The sequence below is a fragment of the Sciurus carolinensis genome, chromosome 2 (genome assembly GCF_902686445.1).
Source record: "Sciurus carolinensis chromosome 2, mSciCar1.2, whole genome shotgun sequence".
Classification (NCBI taxonomy): domain Eukaryota; kingdom Metazoa; phylum Chordata; class Mammalia; order Rodentia; family Sciuridae; genus Sciurus; species Sciurus carolinensis.
In genome coordinates, this window is record NC_062214.1 from 54825844 (window position 1) to 54845597 (window position 19754).

The following is a 19754-nucleotide window of genomic DNA, read 5'->3' on the forward strand; positions in this document are numbered from 1 at the left end:
AGCCTGCCAGGTGCCATGCTACCCTGAGCCACTGCAGTCCCACTCAGCCCCAGGCCCTTGTGTCATCTGCCCAGGGCCCCCTTGTGGCACCTCCCTTCTGGGGACAAGGCCTCTCTCCACTCTCCTCCATTGAGGAGGACTCAGAACAAAAGCTCCTGACCATGTTCAAAAGAACGAAGCTGGGAAGGCCTGGGCTCTCCCACAGCCTGGGCTAGTGAGATGGGGGCATCCATTAACCCACCCAGCTCAGCCTGGGTCCCCAGGGTGTGGAGAAAGTAAATGTTAGAGGCAGAGAGATGGAGAAATACAGTAGCTGCCTGAGTAGAGATGTGCTGGGAGTGGGGGGAAGGGAAGCCATAGGAGGGAGAGGGAGGGAGGAAGAGAGAGAGAGGGAGGGAGGGAGAAGAAAAGAAGAGACAGGAAAAGGGGGGCAGTGGAGGAGCCTGAGTGAGGAGGAGGGAGAGAAAGAGAAAGAGGCCATGGAGGCAAAGAAACAAAGGCAGGGAGGGGGAGGGGCCTGCTGTGACCCAGGGAGCCCAGAGTGCCCTATTTCTCAGGGCTCAGCCTCAGCCTCTGGGGAGGGAATGAAGTCTTATCCTCTGAGTCCTAGCAGGAGACCTTCTCCAACCCCCAAATAGTGACCTAGGCCCCAGCCACTGTTACTTCATCTATTGCTTTGCCTCTTTCTCCATTGCACTATGGTTCCTGTAAATTCTGATAAAAATCCTGTAACCCTGGGCAAGCCACTTGACCCCTCAGGGTCTCAGTTTCCTCATCTGTAAAAAAAGGGCACAAAAGCCTATTGGAACTTGGAGGGTATGTTCACCCTTGGCCTACCAGCCTGTCATGTGGGGTCCTCTCCTCAAGATGTGGCAGCGCCTCTTCTCATACCACATTGCTCTAGTGCTCCTTCCCTCTCGTGGAGACCCCTTTCATACTCCTCTGAAAGCAGGGAGGGTCAGGCAGGCGCAAGGACACAGATGGTGGCAGGCCCCTAAGGCCTTGGTTGGATTTGGGGTTGGTGGGACAAAAGCCATTTTGAAGGAAAACCCAACAGGACCTGGTGAACATCTGGATATTCTTTAACTAATTCCCACCACCCGGGAAATCTTGTCAAAAGCTGACTGAAGACACAGGGATGCTCTGGGGCTTCTATGAGGCTGGACAGTGATTGACTAATTTGATGACTATTTCCTGAGGGCCTAGTGGGTCCATGTTTTCAGAGGCACCCTCAGCAGTGAGTAGTACTTAGGCTGGGAGGACAGGTTTTTCCTTTGGTCCCCTTCACCTGGGCCTTGAATCACCAGGTCACTCAGAGGTTGCAATCTTCAGTTCCAAAACAGAAACACTGACTTAACACACATTTATTGAACATCTACCAGATGTTGGGTAATATATACAGTAGGAAGCAAAACAAAGCTCTCACCTTCCAGGAGCTGACCCGAGTGAGCTCAGCCAACAGGTGAGGCGGCAGATCTCTGGGAGGTGGATGCTGAAGCCCTGGGGTGGGTTGGAGCAGTTCAGAACCCACCTGAACAACACAGGAGGAGCTCTCACCCTGGTCTGCACTCCAGCCTTCTGGGATGTGGCCTTGGCTTCCCTTTCTGGTTTCTGTCATTAGTTGTGCTACTAGGGGTGCAGTGCTCTGGGCCTTTTGCCCCTGGGAACCCAAGCCCCTGGGATTAGAGCGGGGAACCCCGGAGTGAGCCAGGGCAGGAGAGGTAGCTGGGCCAGGAAAGGGAAGTTCCAGGCATGTAGAAGATGCAAAAACACTCCTGGGACTTCATCTGGTAATGAAACCTTCCTCTTTGTTTCCTCTGCTGTCCTCCCTGTAGACTTAAAGGTAAACTCTGCTCACATCTCCAGAAAGGAAGAGGAAGTGAAAGCTGAAAGAAAGCTGGGAGGCTTGTGCAAACCTCAGGGCTCCTTGCCACAGCCTCACTTCTGCCCAGTGCACAAGGCTCAACTCAGCAGTGAGAGGCCAAGGGGGGGCAGGGTAGAGGGCGGGGAGCAGGGCCAGGGGAAGTGCATGAGTCTCTTCCTTATTGGATTCTCTCTCTGCCTCAGCTTCCGCTTTTCTCTGGACAGATTTGCTGATGCCCAACTCCAGGAGTCAGAGTGGCTGGGCCACCAACTCCCAACCACACAAAGGGTCTGATGCTCACCACTGTGTCTAACCCTTTCTTCTTCTTCTTCTTCCTTTTTTTTTTTTTTTTTTTTTTTTGAGAGAAGGTCTTGCCATGTTGCCCAGGCCGGCCTCAAAACTCCTGGGTACAAGTGTCCAGCCTTCTGAGTAGCTGGGATTAGAGGATGTGCCACCATGACTAGCTCAGCCCCATGTCTGTTTTTTTTTGGTACTGGGTATTGAACCCAGGGGTGCTTAACCACGGAGCCACATCCAAGCCCTTTTTATATTTTCTTTGAGACAGGGTCTTGCTAAATTGCTTAGGGTCTTGCTAAGTTGCTGAGGCTGGCTTTGAATTTGCAATTCTCCTGTCTCGGCCTTCTGAGCCACTGGAATTATAGGCATGTATGTACCACCACACCCAGTGCTCCATGCTTTTTAAAAGATAAAAAAAACTGAGGATGGGGAATGGACTGATCCCAGGCCCACAGTGAGATGGTGGTGAAGCCAAGCACTAGAAGGAAGGTCTGTGGCTCAGAAGCCCACCCTCAGCCCTGTGGCCTGCAAGACCAAGTTCCCATGCCTCAGCCTACTACCCCAGGCTGTCCTCAGTCAGGCTCTTCTGTCCCTCTGCACCTCACACACTGGTACTCCCTGCTGCAGGGCTCTGCATGGGCTGACTCTTGGCCTGGACAACCCTTCTTCCCTTGCACTGGGCACATTTTCCCACCCCTTTGGGATTTAGTGCTGGCATGCCTCCCCAGGAAGTGGGGGCAGGTCAAGGGCCCTTTTTCCCAGTCTGAGAACATCACTGACAATTAAAATATTTTTTGCTGCTGGGAATGGAATCCAGGCCCTTGCACATACTGGGCAAGAACTCTACCACTTAGCTATATCCCCAGTCTGTAAGGGTTAATTTTATGTGGCTAAGCTATGGTGCCCAGTTTAGATGTTGCCATAAGGGCTGGGGGCATAGTTCAGTGGTAGAATGCTTGCCTAGCATGGGCAAGGCCCTGGGGGGGGGGGGAGGGGAAGAACCAGGTAGATGTTGTTGCAAAAAGTATTTTGTAGATGTGATTAACAGATTAACATCTACTTTGTAAAGCAGTAACCCTACCTAATGTGGGTGGGCCTTATCCAATCAGTTGAAGGCCTTAGGATGAAAAATTGAGATTATTTTCCCCCCCCTAGAGAAGCACTTCTGTCTCAAAACTAACATAAAAATACAGTCTGAGTTTCCAGCCTGCTGGCCTGCTCTACAGATTTTGGACTTGCCAGCCCCCACAATTGCATGAGCCAAGTTCTTAAAATAAAATACACACACACATACACACTACTGGTTCTATTTCTCTTTCTTGGGAGAATGCTGACTAGTACAATGATATTGATTCATAATTATATCTGTTTACAGGTCCTCTCCACACTGCAGACAGTGCACAGTGACCACAGGGGTACAGAGAGGGTCCACAAAGGGAATGCCTGAAAGAAAAAGAAACCAGATTGGGGGAGCTGAAGAAATAGCTTGGGTTGGAGAGCACTCGCCTAGCATGTGCAAGGACCCTGGTTCGAATCCCCGGCCCCTCAGGGGGAGAGGAAAAAAAAAAAAAAAAAAGAAACCAGAGTGGGGAAGAGGGAAGGGAAGGAAGCTGTCAGTCACCAAGAGACCATGAGTGAATGAATGAATGAGACCTAGAGGGTTCCCTCCGTGCTAAGTGATGTGCTGCCTCTGATCTGAAGTCAAAACACCCACAGAAGCCACAGGCCGTGAATCCTCCCACCTGACAGTCCATGCACCTGAGTAGACAAGTCATTTTCTTTACTGCAAACGAGGGACACCTGGCTCTCCTCTGGCAGGACAGTGGAAAAGACCCTTGCCTGAGCCACTTTGGCAGTGTACCCTCAAGGCTGGTCTTGGAATCTTCACCACAGGGCTAGAAGGAGCTTTAGGGACCCTCTTGTCAAATTGCTGTCTTTTTACAGATATGGAAACAGAGGGCCCAAAGCCACAGTCCCAGCATAGGAACCCTTGACCCTAGTGCATTTTCTTCCATCTGTGCCAAACATGGTGGCCCTGGCCAGGGTGTTCACCTTCTGTGACCTGGGGGTTCTGAGTGGGCCTGGTGGCAGGTGGGGAGTGAAGATTCCCACCATTCAACTCTCGTGGAGGGAGTATTTGGGGTCTCAAGAGTTCTACCATGCAGCTGCCCCTTGCCCCTACCTGCCAAGACAGTAGTCCATCAAGGGAGAGAGGAGTGAAAAAGCACTATGTGAGCAGAGTCACACCTTCCCACTTGTCCCCGATGCCACCAGCACTTTCTACTGTGCTTACAGTCAAGGCCAAACACCCCACCAAGGACCTATGTGAACTCTCTTGGCCAGTCACTTTCCAGAGTGCTGCCTGCCTCCCCGGCTTCAAGCTCCAGCCACGCTGGCTTTGTTCATTTTCTTTAACATTTCTCTTTGCCTGCTATGGCCTTTGCATAGGCTGTTCCCTGTGCTTGGAATGCTCATCCTCCTTCCTCGTCCTTGTGCTTTCAACTCAGGTGTCACAACAGGTCCCCCAAGTTCTTGGTAGCTTCAGGTTTAATACTTTCTCTTCTTGGACCTTATAATTTTTTGATGACTGGTTTAATGATCTGTTTGTACAATTACTTGCTCGCTACCTGGCATCCCAGTTAGATGACAGGTTCCCCAAGGGCAGAGACCTTGTCTGTTTTGCTCACCTCTGCATCCCTAGCAGAGTACATATGGAGAATGAAATGCTGCCCTTTTGAGAATACCCATATTCAAGGGCAAAAAAAAAAAAAAAAAAGCCCCTTGCGGAGCCCAGCTTTGGAGAGCAGCCAGATGGAAATCATCCGGTCTGGACTTCCTTTCCCCAAGCTTCAGGGCGGGTTCCTGTTTCCAGGGGGAGGGATGGCAGGCCTTGTGTTTCTGGAAGTCTTCTCGCCTCTTCTCCAATTCCAGAAGCAAAAAGCAAGTCTGTCTCCCAAACAAGGATGCTATATGGGACCCAAGAATCATCAGCTTAATGCAACAGAGAAAAATGAACAAAACTTCGGTTCACAAGTTCAAAGAGCAGAGATAAGAATCACAAACGAAGGAACTACGTGAACATCTTTGAGGCCTGGTTTAGGCCCTGTGATGAGCACATGATATTTCTAGTCCTCTGAACAATCCTTTGGGGGTGGGAAGCATCATTTCCTTCTTACAGATGTGGAACCTGAGACCGTTCCCAGGGACAGGGTGAGCAGGGCCCCCACTGGGTCTGCCCAGGGCCAAGATCCAGCTCTCTTCACTCCACCAGCTCTCAGTAGAAATGGACTTTCTGGGTCATGTCTTCCTCCTCTGTCAAGCTCAGTTCAGATCTGGGAGGCCTCATGGTTTCCCTTCCTCTTTACCAAGCTCAACTCTGGTCCCTCCCTCGCTGAGCCCTCCGCCTTCTCCATCCTTTCTTCCTCTCCCTCCATTCCTCCCCTCTTCCGTTTCCGTGGCAACCCCATCCTCCGCTCTGCCACTCGGTCCTGCGTTCCCATCTCATCTCTTTCTTTCCTCTTTCATCTCTCCCCTCATTGCAGTGCAGAGTCCAAATCACCCTGTGTCCTTTGCTTCTGGCCTCTAGCTGCCTTTTACTCTCCTTTTATCTCCTTCAATGTTCTCTTGTCATCTCAGGGCGACATTTATTTATCTCTTAAAAATAAAAAATGAAAAAAGAAAAGAAGGGTAAAGAAATTCCATTCCATCAGCCCTGGCTCCCCCACTTCAGTCCCAGCCTCCCTTCTCTTGGGTCTTCCCTAGGGGTCAGAGTTCCCACAGTTGCAGAGAAGAAGGAGACAGATCTTAGAATGGACCCCTTGCCTGCCTCAATGAAAGTTCCTTATCGACCTCACCTGTGGAAGGCAGAGAACATGCAGGTGGGGGGTGTGGGTCAGGGAAGGCTCACTGGGGGAGGCACCCTAGAGAGTAGCTCTGCTTCCTAGAGATGGGGTGAGGGCAGAAGCCAGAGCCCCCTCAGGATGGAGCAAGGACAGGACCCACAGCATGCTGTAAGCCAGGCCCGGAAGTCCCCCACGATACTGCCAGAGGCAGGAATTCATTGCCATCCAGAGAAACCCCAACTACCCAACTGTCAAGGCACCTTTTTTAGGCCCACCTTATGGGACTGACACAGGGCCTGGCCCCAGGCAAGGCTCACGGCAGATCCTCAGAGTCCCCCCAGTACCTAGAGTAGTGGGAATCATCAATTCTTCAAAATTCTCTCTTCAGGTCAGGCTTGGTGGTACATGCCTGTAATCCCAGCAGCTTGGGAGGCTGAGACAGGAGGATAGAGAGTTCAAAGCCAGCCTCATCAATTTAGCAAGGTCCTAAGCAACTCAGTGAGACACTGTCTCTAAATTTAAAGGGGGGTGGGGCACGTGCTGGGGATGTGGCTCAGTGGTTAAATGCCCCTGAATTCAATCCCTAGTACCAAAAAAAGAAAAAAAGAAATCATTCCTCAGGGTTGGGATGTAGCTCAGTGGTAAAGCACTTGCCTAGCACATGTGAAGCCCTGGGTTTGATCCTCAGAATCAGAAGGGGAAAAAAAAGGCATCTTTTTACATAGTACTCAATTGCCTCTGAGAAAAGGAAGTGCCCACCCATAAGCTCTACTACCGACCTCTCTGTGCTTCCTTAGCTTAATGTAGCATTAAGAGTTGTCTGCTCTTTATAGTTATTTTCAGTTTTCTTTTACTGAGTTCCTCCAATGGACCAGTCAGTCACATGATATAAGCTGTCCCAGGGAGATGGTCATTTTTATTTTCATTTTACAGATGAGCAAACTGAGGCTTGGTGAAGTTAATATTTGTCTAAGTCATAACAGCCAGTAAGAGATACAGGTGAGATCTGAGTTGATCACTATCATGTTCTTCCTGGTTGATATCATTTCTCCCTGTGTTCCTGGGAGGAGTCAGGTCACCTCAACCTCTTACCCAGCCTCCCTCTGGCCTCTCCACTGCTGTGTTTAATCTGGACTGATCAGAAACGACAGGAGAAACAAAGGTCCGGGAACAGATTTACTGCAGAAAATAAAGCAAGCCGATTATGGCTATGGCCCCAGCATCACAAAATGACGGAAAGAATAGATGGAAAGGTGGAAAATGGTATCAAGTCCCCTGGGAAATGTAAGTCACATGGAGAAGAAAGGGCCCTGGATCTTCAGGAGCCCCATGGACCGTGTGATCATCTAGCTGTAGCTAAAAAATGTCACTGCGCCAGAGAGGATATGGCATCATCGGTGGTCCTTAAGTCCTAGGCTCCAAGAGCCCAGCTGGAGTAGCGGCCCAGCCTGCCCCATCCCTGCAGCTGGCAAGGCACTGCCCCAGGACACAGCAGGGTCCAGGTGCCAATGACACCATAGCTCCACTGCTCCCCTGAAAGGCTGGCCTAACACCTCAGGGACCCCAGGTTCAGTGCTCAGTGAGAAAGACAGGATGGGAGAGGAAGCCAGATAGGACTGCTCCTCAATCTGCATATGAACAGAGGGAGAGGATCATGGCTCTCAGCCCAGCAGGCCTGCCTGTCCTCCACTGCCGGCTCTGTCACTCTGAGCTGTGCATCCTTGGGCAAGTTCCTCAACCTCCCTGGGCTCTGGTTTCCTTGTTTGTAAATGGGGACAATGAAAGGAAAAGGTTCTACCACATATTAAGCCTGCCTTTAGGCCAGTACATCTGACGAGGTCATGTATATAGACAGAGCATGGCATCTTGAGAACATTTTACGGAGGATGAAACTGAGGCACAGGGGAGAATGACTTGCATGAGACCAACAGATACATCAGAGAATAAGTGAAGGTGGGGAATAACTCCAATGCCTGTGCTTTTACAATAAAGGGGTTAAGGGAAATAATGGGTTTGATAACAAGGTAGTCCAGAGTAAGGTCTAAGTTAATGGGAACTATTGCTGCTCCTATTATTATTATTATTATTACTACTATTATTACCATCATTATCCATTCCCAGAGCCAGGCAGGTGCTGGGTGATGGTGGGGCACAAAGATAAACAGTCTCTAGAGACTTCACAATTTGTTTGGAGACCAGATTAAGAACTGCAAAATACCAGGCATGGTGGGGTATGTCTGTAATCCTAGAGACTGGGGAGGCTGAGGCAGGAGGACTGCAAGTTCAAAGCCAGCCTTATTAGCAATTTAGCGAGGCCCTAAGCAACTTAGCGAGATCCTGTCCCAAACTAAAAAATAAAAAGAGTTAGAAATGTGGCTCAGTGGTTAAGCAATGCTGGGTTTAATCCCTGGCACCCAAAACAAAACAAAATAAAACAGAACCACAAAACAGTACTGTAAAATACCAGGCAGGAAATATGAACAAAAGGACAAAGTAATAAAATAACTTTGTTTTTTTTTTGTTTGTTTGTTTGTTTTAAACTTAAAGGATCAGGAATGTTCATCCATGAAAACCAGCACTTTGAGAGACAACAGAGACTGAGCACAGGCTGCAGAATGAGACTACAGTCTGGCCCCATGCATTCCATGCTAGTTAGTATGGGCCTCAGACTCCTCATCTGTGTCATGGGATAATGGTTCCCACTTCCAGAGCTGTTGAGAGGCTGAACAGAGCCTATTAGCAGAATAAGAATGATCTGTGGTGTTCATTCCAACAAGGTCGGGTAGGGGGACCTGAGGAGGCCTAGCAACAGAAGCTGGTTAGGAAGCACCCCTCTCCTCAACAGATCTAGCAGTGACAAGGACCAGTTCAGGCTGGAGTCACAGAATGGAGAAGGGAAGGTAAAGAGGACAGAAGAGCAGCCATGAGGTGGTGCATATCTGGGGAGGTTGAAGCAGGAGGATTATAAGTTTGAGGCCAGCCTCAGCAACTTAGCAAGACCCTGTCTCAAAATAAAACTTAAGAAGGGCTGGGGTTCTTGTTCAGTGGTAGAGGACCCCTGAATTCAATATCCAGTACCATACACACACACACAAAAAAAGGCAGAGAGCAGTGGGCGGAGAAGGTGCCGGGGTTGGAGGAGAAGGCAGGGAGTGTGTGGCCTGGCACACAGCCCTCTCCTTTCTCCCAGTCGCCAGCGTGACTCATCCTGGGGCCTCCATCCCTACAGAGCCTCTGACAGTGCTGCCTCCTGAAGCCTGTGCTGTAATCAACATTTATTTTGCAGTCACCCACACACCCAACTTGAGTTCGGATTTATGCCAGGAGAGGAGTAAAGATTGTCTTTCTCATTCACGTAATGCCTCCGTGGATCTCCGGCGGGGAGGGACAGCTGGTGAAACACTGTGGCTGATAGTGTACACATGCAGACGTCAGACACATGCAGCCATCCACATGGGCTATAATCAGGGGCTGGCAGGAGCAACACGCAAAGCCATTGCTTCCTTGGTCACCCAGAAGACAGCACTTTCAGGCAGCAAGCAGAGGGGTAGGATCCATGCAAGGGGTGGAAGCCACGTACCTGCACTTGACCCTGAAGTCTATCTGGGGAAGGAACATGCATGTATGAGAGAACCGTAAAAGTCAGGAGGAGGAGGGGGATGGAGCCATATTAAGGGGCATCCTTGCCAGATGCTGCTGGGTCTGCACCCTTCCAGGAGCTAACAAAGGAGGAGGCAAAGGGCGCCTGTCTGCTGGGGGCTGATGGAGAGGTGGGCAGGGGTGCCTGGGAAGGGCTCTGGCAGGTCCCTGGAGGAGGGCAGGTCTGTGGACCTCAGAGGGGAAGTGCCCAGGGTGGCCAGCTCATTCCAGAATGGAAACTGGTTTCTTCCTCAATCTGGATCACAAACGATGACACTTAGGAGCATGAGAGGTGGTGCAGGGTGATGGGCAATGGGTCACATGTTGTGTCACCAGATGCTGAAATTCAAATGCGTGTCTGTGCCCTAAATGCCAAAACAATTTTAATAGTAGTGACTAGTACCAAACAAATGACTGGGCTTCCCTAGACTGGGTGTGAAGTTTTCCTTGTGGCTTTCCCCATTAATGGGGTCTGAGGGTCTTCAGGGCAGGCCATGGGGTACAGGATGGAAGCACCTGTCTCAGAGCACCTAGGGGCTCTAGAGTCAGCTTGGCACTTTCTGGTTGTGCAACCTTGGACAAGTTGCTTCATTTCTTAGAGTCTCAGTTTTCTCAACTATAAAATAGGGACAGCGGGTGCCTCTCTCACAGGATGGCGGGAAAGATTAAGCGAGACAATGAAATGAATGTACCTGGCATGGGGGTTGGCATTTGAGAAACGGCCACTCCTAGCTTTTACCATCACAATATATGTGCACATACAATATCAATCACCTAGGGACCCAAATATTGCCATATTCCTTTTCTTTTCTTTCTTTCTTTTTTTTATGGTACTGGTGATTGAACCCAGGTGAGCTCTACCACTAAGCCATATCCCTAGCCCTTTATATGTTTCATTTTGAGATAGGGTCTTGCTTAGTTGCTGAGGCCTCAAACCTGCATCCTCCTGCCTCAGCCTCACAAGTCCCTGGGATTCAAGGTATGTGTGCCACCACGCCTGGCTTTGGCATATTATGATCACTGGAAAGATCTAAATTCCATGGTAGAAGAATGGACATGTATCAGGAACAAGGAAGGACAGAGATGATGGAAACAAACCACAGCTTACAAAAGGTTCAAGCTCCAGTTCTTGGCCCATGAGGGAGCCCCCAGGTTGCCAGGAGACTGACGGTCCCAGCCCCAGTGCATGTGGAGCTATGAGGCCCTTATGTCCTTGGGAAAGATGGGAAGGCACAGGTGCTATCTCTTTTCTGAAATTTTACAACTCTTCCAGGCTCAAAGCTCAAAAGGCCACATTCCTAAATGAATTACAAAGCACAACTCTCTTCACCAAAGAGTGGCTGTCTTTCCGGGATCACTGGGTACCTTCTGTCTCACTGGCAGCTAGGATCAGCTGCCCCTCAGCAAACACAGCCCAGACGGGTCACAGGACAAAGGGCAGGGTCCAAGAAAGACACCCATGCCCCCGTGCTGATCCTGACTGGAAACCAAAAAGCCCAGGAAATGTCTTGTTTGAAAATCACTCACACTCAACTTGTAAACAGGCAGGAGTTAAGTGCCACCCTTGTCCCTGTACTGCAGCAAGGGCTGGCTGGACAGTGTCCTGGCTCAAAAGCACTCGGCCCTGGCTCTGGGTCTGGTTCAGTGGACTTCCTTCTCCCAGGGTCCCCAGCTCTGGATGCCAAACTGCAGGAGGAAGCACAAGTTCTTCTGGAACTCAGAGAGCCAGGCCAAGCAGGGGAATAAGCACACCCACTCACCCAGGCATGGCCCTCTACAGTTCACAAAGCCATTCCCAGGCATGATGTCACTGTATCTCCCTATCAGGTTTTGTACCAGCCCTAAAATGAGCAAAGCCTAAGTGGGCTTTTTTTTTTTTTTTTTTTTTTTTTTTTTCCCTTTTTCTTTTTGGTGCCTGGGATTGAACCCAGGGTGCTTACCCGCTGAATCACATCCCCAAACCCCTTTTCTTTTTATTTAGAGACGGGGTCTCACTAAGTTGCTGGGGCTGGCTTTGAACATGATCCTCCTGCCCAAGCTGTTGGGATTATAGGCATGCACCACCGTGCCCAGTGGCTATTTTTATTTTTAATTTGTTTGGTACTGGGGATTGAACCCAGGAACAATTAACCATGAGCCACATCCCCAGCCCTTTTAATTTTTTATTTTGAGACGGAGTCTTGCTAAGTTGCTCAGGTCCTCTCCAAGTTGCTGAGGTTGGCTTTAAACTTGTGACCCTCCTGTGTCAGCCTCCCAAGCGCTGGGATTATAGTTGTGTGCCACCATGCCCAGCCCTGTGTGGGCTCTTATACCTGATGGCAAAATCCTGATGCTAGTGGCAGCCACTGACAGTTACAGTGCCAGCCTGGGCCAGTTCTAAGTGCATACTCTCAATCTAGACCATGTTCTGTGGTTGGTATTAGCAATATCATCCTGTTTTACCAATGTGCAAACTGGGGCATAGAAAGGTTAAGAGCAACTTTAAGAATACTCCTCCATCTAAGCACAGTTCTTGGGTGCTTGGCTTCCAGAAATGAGGGCAGCCTTTAAAAAAAAAAAATTTTTTTTTTTTTTTTTTAATGGAGTCTTACTATGTTGCCCAAGTTGGTCTCAAACTCCTGGCTCAAGTGATCCTCCTACCTCAGCCTCCCCGACCAGGTAGCTGGGATCATAGGCACAGATCTCCCGTACCCAGCTTTAGAGTCTTACAGAACCATTTGACAATGCTGTGATGACCAGAACGGCACTGATACAGTATCAGTTTGTGAAGTTTAGAAATACAGTTGGCCCACGGGTTCCACATCCATGGGGTCAAACAACCATAGACTGAAAATATTCAGACAGAAAAAATGTCACATTGCCACTGATATGTACTATGTAGTTAGGCCCTGATGACTGCATCTGTACTGAATATGTACCCTTTTTTGTCACTGTCCCCTAAACAGCATTACAACTGTTTACACAGCATTGGTACTGTATATGGTTTTATAAGTAATCTAGAGATGATCTAATGTATGTGGGAGAATATGCATAGGTTAAATGCAAAGATGCCATTTTGCATAAGGGACTTGAGCTTCTATAGATTTTGATATTCGTGAGCGTGGGTCCTGGAACTAATCCCTAGCAGATACCAAGAGTTGACAAAAAGAATAACTTTTTCTTTTCAAAGTTGCCAAGCTCTGGTTTAGAGTCCAGATTCTTGGAGTCCAAACACTAAGTTCACCTCACACCCATGACCAGTTCTTACTAAAGTCAGGGCAGCACCAAGAGCACCTGCCTTACCAGTCAAAATATGTAAACCGCCGAGGGAGCGCAGAACCTGGCGCCAGTGTTTGCTACTATTATTAGCATTAGTAACTCGCCTGGGGCCACACAGCCAGATCCTGGAGAAGCCAATTCCTTGATGCCAGTTCTTAAAGGGGAATTGACTTTTAGGTCCTCTATCACTGGGGAAACTGGGGCCTTGGAAACACAACTGTCTCCAAAGCCTGTTTACAAACGCAGACCCTCATTGCCCTGCTCCCTTTCCTCTCCAGGCTAGGGTGCTGCTGGGTGCGTCCCTTCATGGGGTGTCAGGAAATGTTCTTACCCAAACTGGAATAACCTGAAAGCACCCAGCTCAGCCCTGGCAGGTTCAGGTTTGCCAGCAGGTGTCCTGAGAAGCAAGTAAAGCCAGGGAGAGCAGTGGTGTCCCCCCTACCTGGTCCCTGGCCCTGAGGTCCACATATCAGGTGTCCACCTGGGGAGACACTGCAGGAGGTGGTGCCTGCCCCCAGCCATCTCCACCCTTCTCTGGAACACAGATTCCCAATGTCCCTACAGACGCGCTTGGCCATCTTTACCCACGGCTCACCCTGTCTCAGTCATCTAGATTTAGAGAGCTTACAGCCTTCTTCCCAGTTTTTGAAACCCAGGCCTTCCTCTTGGGAAGCGTGTGTCATCCTTGGAACTTGCTCATGGTAGGTATGCCACACAGTCTCCTGATGAATGCCCCCCCCCCCCCCGCCCCCTGGGAGTTCAGATCCACCTTCAGCATCTGGCTGACACTCTTCCTTCACCCAGGCCTGGTCACTACAGACTAGCTGCTCATTTGTCCTCTCTGGTATCTGGCTTGGTTACTGTCTTTCATGGGAAGGCTACGGGCTCCTTCCCTGGATGACTGGAAGGGGCAGGGACAGGGCCCTTCCTTTATATGAGGCATTATAGTTCACACAGCACGTCACTGTGCACTGGACTGCATTTGTTCTATATCTGCTAAAGATAAATTCAATTCATATCTCAATACACATTTGTGAAGCACCTACTGTGGGCCAGGCATGAGCTGGGTATAAAATAAGAAGGACTCATGGACTGGTCCCTGACAGACTGTGGCCTGACATCCTGGTTTGGAGTCCTCGCTTTACATCATCCAGGCTACTTGTGTCCCAGGGTTCCAGCAGAGATCCCCTTTTGGGAGACCCTGGCAATCTTGGTTAAGCTCCCACTCACTTTTCCCCCTGTGGACCTGGGGGACCCAAAGCATGTAGCCTGGATCCTTTCTTTGTGCTCTGGGAGGTATGCAGCATCTTCCAGGGGGTTGCTGGAGAGAGGAAATGTGCCCTCCTACAGAGTCCAGCCCTGTCCCTCCTCCAGGCTTCCCCGTCCTTGTCTCAGTTAACTCTGCCCTACTCACACTTCTTCCCTCAGGTTTCTGCTGGAGGCCTTCCCTCCAGCCCCTGAATTGGGGTGGGGGGATCGTCAAGTCCCATGTCTTCCATCACCTCCTTGATCCCTGCTCTATGACATCTGTCCCCTCCACTGGAGCCAAGTTGTCCTCTGGAAGGTTGCTGCCCTTTGCCAAACATGGAAGCTTTGAGTCAGGCCTCCTCCTGACCTGGCAGCAGCTCTGCTGCCCCTCCCCCAGCTCACCGACTACTCCGCACCACCCCTTCCCTTGGCCCATTTTGCCTTCTTCATCCCTGTGGCCTGGGGCTCAGATCTTGCCTCGAGGCAATGGTACTCTGCCTGGCAAACCAGGATGGTACTCCATTCTCCTAGGAATTCAGAGAGATGACAACACAATCCTTGTTGCTACAGTAAACAGGTGATTACCAGAGCAAGTTGGTAGCTATAACATAAGTTTCAGAAGGTGAATAAAGGGAGGTGCGATTAATTCCACATTGGGAGTCAAAAGGATAGTGTTGCCAGAGCAGGGTTTTGTAAGTTGTGTAGGAGTTCAATACTAACTCCTAACAAGAGATTAACAAAAGAAAACTAATAAGACTATCAAGAGAAGGGCATTGGAAAAGAGTGGAGATGTGATGTAGCACAGGGGCTTAAACTGCAGCCTATGCTAATATATATACACTCCGAAGCTGGGCAAAGTGGCATATGCCTATAATACCAGCTACTTGGCTAGATCCTCAGCTGAGGCAGGAGGATCACCAGTTCCAGGCCAGCCCAGGAAAGTCAGAAAGACCCTGTCTGAAAATAAAAAATAAAAAGGGCTGCGGCTAGGCACAATGGTGCACACCTGTAATCCCAGCGACTCAGGAGGCTCAGACAGGAGGATCACAAGTTGGAGGTCACCTGAGCAACTTTGTGAGTCCCTCAACCACTTAATGAGACCCTGTCTCCACATGAAAAATAAAAAGGGCTGGAGATGTAGCTCAGTGGTATAGCACCTGTGTTCAATCCCCAATAATGTAAAACAAACAAATAAACAAACAAGTCCACATTCTGAGAATAGTCAGGGCCACTTGGACCACTCAGACCACAGCAAGATGTGGCCCTTGGGGTTGTACGAGGTGACGATCCTCCTGTGATCCTCTCTACAGACCCTGAACACAGGAGCAGAGCTACTGCATGGTGGGTAAATGTGCTCCCCATGCAAGGCACATGGCTGATCGACAAGCTTGTCAGCTCTCAGAGGAGGTTCACCTCTGCAGGCTTACAGAAAAATAAAGAGGCCCACAAAGAACGAACCAAATGATCTGTTTTGATAATTTAGGAAATCCTAAGTGAATGTTCTCTGTAGCTCCCAGGTGACATTTAAAAATCCCTCTGACTAATGTGTGGGACATTTATATCCTTGTCACAAAGGACGTGTCAACACAGCTTGCCAACCCAGAGGTGGCAGGTCATTTATTTGGCAAGGCCATCTAGCTTAGGCATTCATCCAATGTGGGGACCCGGGGTTGAGGGGGTGCACCCAACAACTGTCAGGCCTGTGTCAATTGCCCTCTTCTTCCGGCTCAGCCTCTGCATGATACTCTGACCACCTCTACCAAGGCCCCCAGGTTCCCACAGAGGAGGTTTTGGGGACCTGTGTCCATCTCTGACTGGAAGCACCATAATATGTCAACCCCATCTCAGGTCAGGTAGAAATGGAGCCATCCCAGGGCCACATCTGTCTCCTTCAGCCAACTCTCCCAGCTTACTGCATTAGGGTTCCTCATCTGTGATTAACAGGTGTCTCTTGTCTGGTGGAGACCCTTTCCCAACACCCTGTCCCCTCAAACCAGTGGCAAAAGGAAAACAGAATCTTGCACAGGGAGTTTTTGCATGCTTATAGCAATAAGCAACAGAGAAAACACACTCACATTCTCCCTTCCTCAAATAAACTGACTTCTCTACTCATTCCTTCCCTTGAAAACAGAAGCACTATTCAAAAGGAAAAAGAAGAAAGGAAATAAAAAAAAAGAGGCAAAGAAAAAAAAAAAAAGAACTGAATAGAAGAAGAAAAGGGAGGAAAAAAGAGAGCGAGAAGAGAGCGATCCCCAAGGGAGGTGGCGAGAGCTCAGAAGGAAGGAAAGGAGAGCAGAGACACAAAGGGTGGGGAGAGAAAGACAGAAGCTTTGAAAGAAAGAATGTTCCGGCGTGAATGCAGCGTGCAGGGGAGAGAAGCGTGCTTGAAAAGGAGCAGCCCGACGCGGTGACCCCTCATTCACACAAGGTGCCAATCATGGTGACAATGCAAAGCCTTTCTTCTTTTCTACTTCTCTCCTTTCTGGGGAGGGAAAGGCTGAGAACTGCAAGTTAATTTCTAAAAGTACAAAAAAAAAAAAAAAAAAAAATTCGATTCCACTGGCAAAACATCAAAGAGCTGCTGTAAAGGCTTCCCCCGAAACTCATGACGCCCCCAAGAGAAAAGCTCCCTCTCCAGGGGCAGCTCAGGCCAGGCGGCCATCAGCTTTATTTCAGGGTCGGCAGCCACTGCCCACCTCCGTAAGGTCCCTGGTGAGGTTAAGAGAGCCCACATTTCGGGGGTGGCTCTGCCCTCTGGGTGTCTGAGAGTCCAGGGGTGCTTTTCCAGGGAGGAGCTCATGGGAGGACAGCCTGGGTCAGATAGCTTTTCTGGCTACGAGTGGAAGTCTCAAGAGACTCACTGCACCTGGGCCATGTCTATCTGATCACCTGTTCTGGGATTCACCGGGAGATACTGGGGCCTGGGTGAATATGTGTAGAATGAATGACATCCTGAATCAGCCCTGGGATCTGGATCTATTTGAGGGAACTACTCTAGGAGCCTACTACCAGGTTTCAGGAGGGCGAAGGGTGGCTTAGTTCTTTCTGCTGACTGCCAAACGGTCAGGTCACTGTTCTCAGAGGGAGGGGCCTTTGTGGACATTGAGGCTTGCTTTCACATCACGGATCATTCCAGATCAGCACTTTCCTGTTAGCCACGACCCCAAAACTGCAAGAAATATGGGTGCCCCAGTCCTGGATTTGGATTTCTTCTCCTTCCTGCAGTAGGGCATTGTTACATACAGGATGCTGCCTGACTGGTGCTAAGCTCCGGGTGACACATCCCTCAATCTAGTGACCACATGTCTCCCAAATATCCCTCTGAGATGGCTAGTGAATGTCCCTGGCACCCCTCCTTTCTTTGTCTTGCTCCTCCTGTCTTTCAGGATCCAGCGAGTCATGACAAAACCTGAAATAGGGTCACCTTTACGCAGAGGTTGCTTTTTCCTTCTGATCATCCAAACGCTGGATAATGAGAAATGCCTGAGAGCAGAGAGGCTGCGAGAGGAAGACTGATTGGTTTATTGATGGATTGATTGAGCGAGTCTGAGCCTTCCTCATCTATTGAGCACTCCGTCTGTGCTGTGCTCAGTGGCGGGGCTGGGATTACCAAGTGGGGAGGACCAATGGGGCCCAGAGACGCTTGAGACCACTCTACTGTGTTGGGGGCAAACTGAAAGAAGGGAAAGGGGAAAGAAGTCCCTGCCTTTGCTATCTTCATGAGGAAAGACTGCTGCTAAATTGAAACTGGTTCCAAAAGGGTCTCTAAACTTAATGAGGAAGCTTGAGAAAGGGGTGTGTGGTAAATAGAGACAAATGGGGCAGAAACTTAGTGGAACCACCATGAGTCTATACTATGGTCACATTCCGCCCCCCTTTAGTACGGGAGATTGGACCCAGGGATGCTGTACCACTGAGCTACATCCCCAGCCCTTTTACTTTTTATTTTGAGACAGAGTCTCACTAAGTTGCTGAGGGTGCTCCTCCTGCCTCAGTCTCCTGAATTGCTGTAATGTGTGCCCCTATGCTTAGCCCTGATCCTATAATCACTCTTGCATTTCAATTTGACACATGCAAATGCCAACAAATATTTACTGAGTGCCTACTCTATGCCAAGCAGCTCCTATGTATTCCTAGGTTGACAGAAGAAAACAGGACACAGCCCTGACCTCCAGACCTTATGACATAGGAAAAGCAATAGGCAAGAAAGCAAGTAATTACAATTTAGTATTCAAAAGTCTGTGTTAGAATAGGAACAAGGGCTGTAGGAGCCCAAAGGCGGGGCAGTTGAGGGGAGGTAGGGTGTCAGGGAAGCATTTTCCAAAGGAAGTTGTGTGGAGTTATTTTAAAAGTTGGGGGCTGTGGCCTGGGGGTAGAGCACTTGCCTAGCATGCACCAGGCCCTGGGTTCAGTCCCCAACACTGCAAAAACAAATAAAATAATAATAATAACAATAATATTAAAATGAACTTGCTGGGCATGGTGACACATGCCTGTAATTCCAGAGACTCAGCAGGCTGAAGCAGGAAAATTCCAACTTCAAGGTCAGCCTCAGTAACTTCACATACCCTCAGCAACTTAGCCAGACCCTGACTCAAATAAAAAATAAAAAGGGATGGGGGTGAAGCTCAGTGGTAGAGTCCCTCAGCTTCAAACCCCCCAAAATGAACTAAATTTCTATTCATTTTGAAGAAGTTTTAAAGAAGTTTGCTAGCGAGATATCCCAGTATCTAGGAAAAAAAATGGAACTGATGAAGTGATATATATAGAACAACTGATAGATGTTTTCCCAACCTGTTAGTGTACTGGGAGGATCAGAGATAGGCACAGATAAAGGTAATCTGGTGAGAACAGCAGAGACAATAATTAACTTTTTTATAGAAGTAATCACAGCTCAGTGCTAGGCTCAGCAGTGAACAGCATTTATACTGTGGACTTAAACCCAAAATTGTGATTTAATGATATTAGTAAGAGAGGGGAAATGATAGGGTGGTGGAGAGGGAAATTCCCACCTACAAGAACATGGAAGCAACAGATAATGTCCAAAGTTGGTAAATCAAGTAGTGGGAGAAACATAATTCTTTCAAAATGTGGAGGTGAATGGCAGAAAGGAGGAACTAAAGGAATTGAAAAAGATCAACTAGTCTGGAGGGCTGGTGACAGGGAAGCAAGGGAGGGTGGGGCCTGCTGCTTTGTCGCTATAAACGGATCAGCATTGTGTGATGTAAAAAAAAGATGCACATGTATTACTTTGATAAGAAAGGAAAAAAGCAAGCAAACAAGAATTAAAAAAAAAAAAAAAAAAAAGGTTTGTAAAGGAGTCACTGTTAAATCAAATCAAGATCACTCTGAACTCCCTAGGGTACTGAGCTGAGAAACAAGAGGGGTACCGGGCTTATAAATTTATGAGAATAGAGCTTTCCTCAATAGAGGACAGACTGCAGGGAGCTTCTGCCCAAGGTAACATAACTAGGCAGGTTAGACTCAGGGGAAAGCACACAGGGGAGAAGCCTGTGGGTATTTTGTTTGTTTTACAGTGCTGGGGATTGAACCTAGGGGCTCACTGGTGTTTGGTGAGCACTCTACCGCTGAGGGACACTCCAGCC

At 49.0% G+C, this 19754-nt stretch overlaps 1 protein-coding gene across 4 annotated transcripts in view; it reads right to left on the minus strand.

Annotated features, from left to right (window-relative positions):
• The window catches only part of Znf710 (zinc finger protein 710), a 69517-nt gene that overhangs the window by 17959 nt on the left and 31804 nt on the right, over positions 1–19754 (minus strand). Inside the window, exon 1 of one of the 4 annotated variants that reach the window (XM_047538636.1) lies at positions 1427–2185. The exons of the other annotated variants lie outside the window; for them this stretch is intronic. The gene's annotated coding sequence lies outside the window, so the exon portion shown is untranslated. Of the gene's footprint in view, positions 1–1426; positions 2186–19754 lie in introns of those variants that run through there. 4 annotated transcript variants of the gene reach the window in all.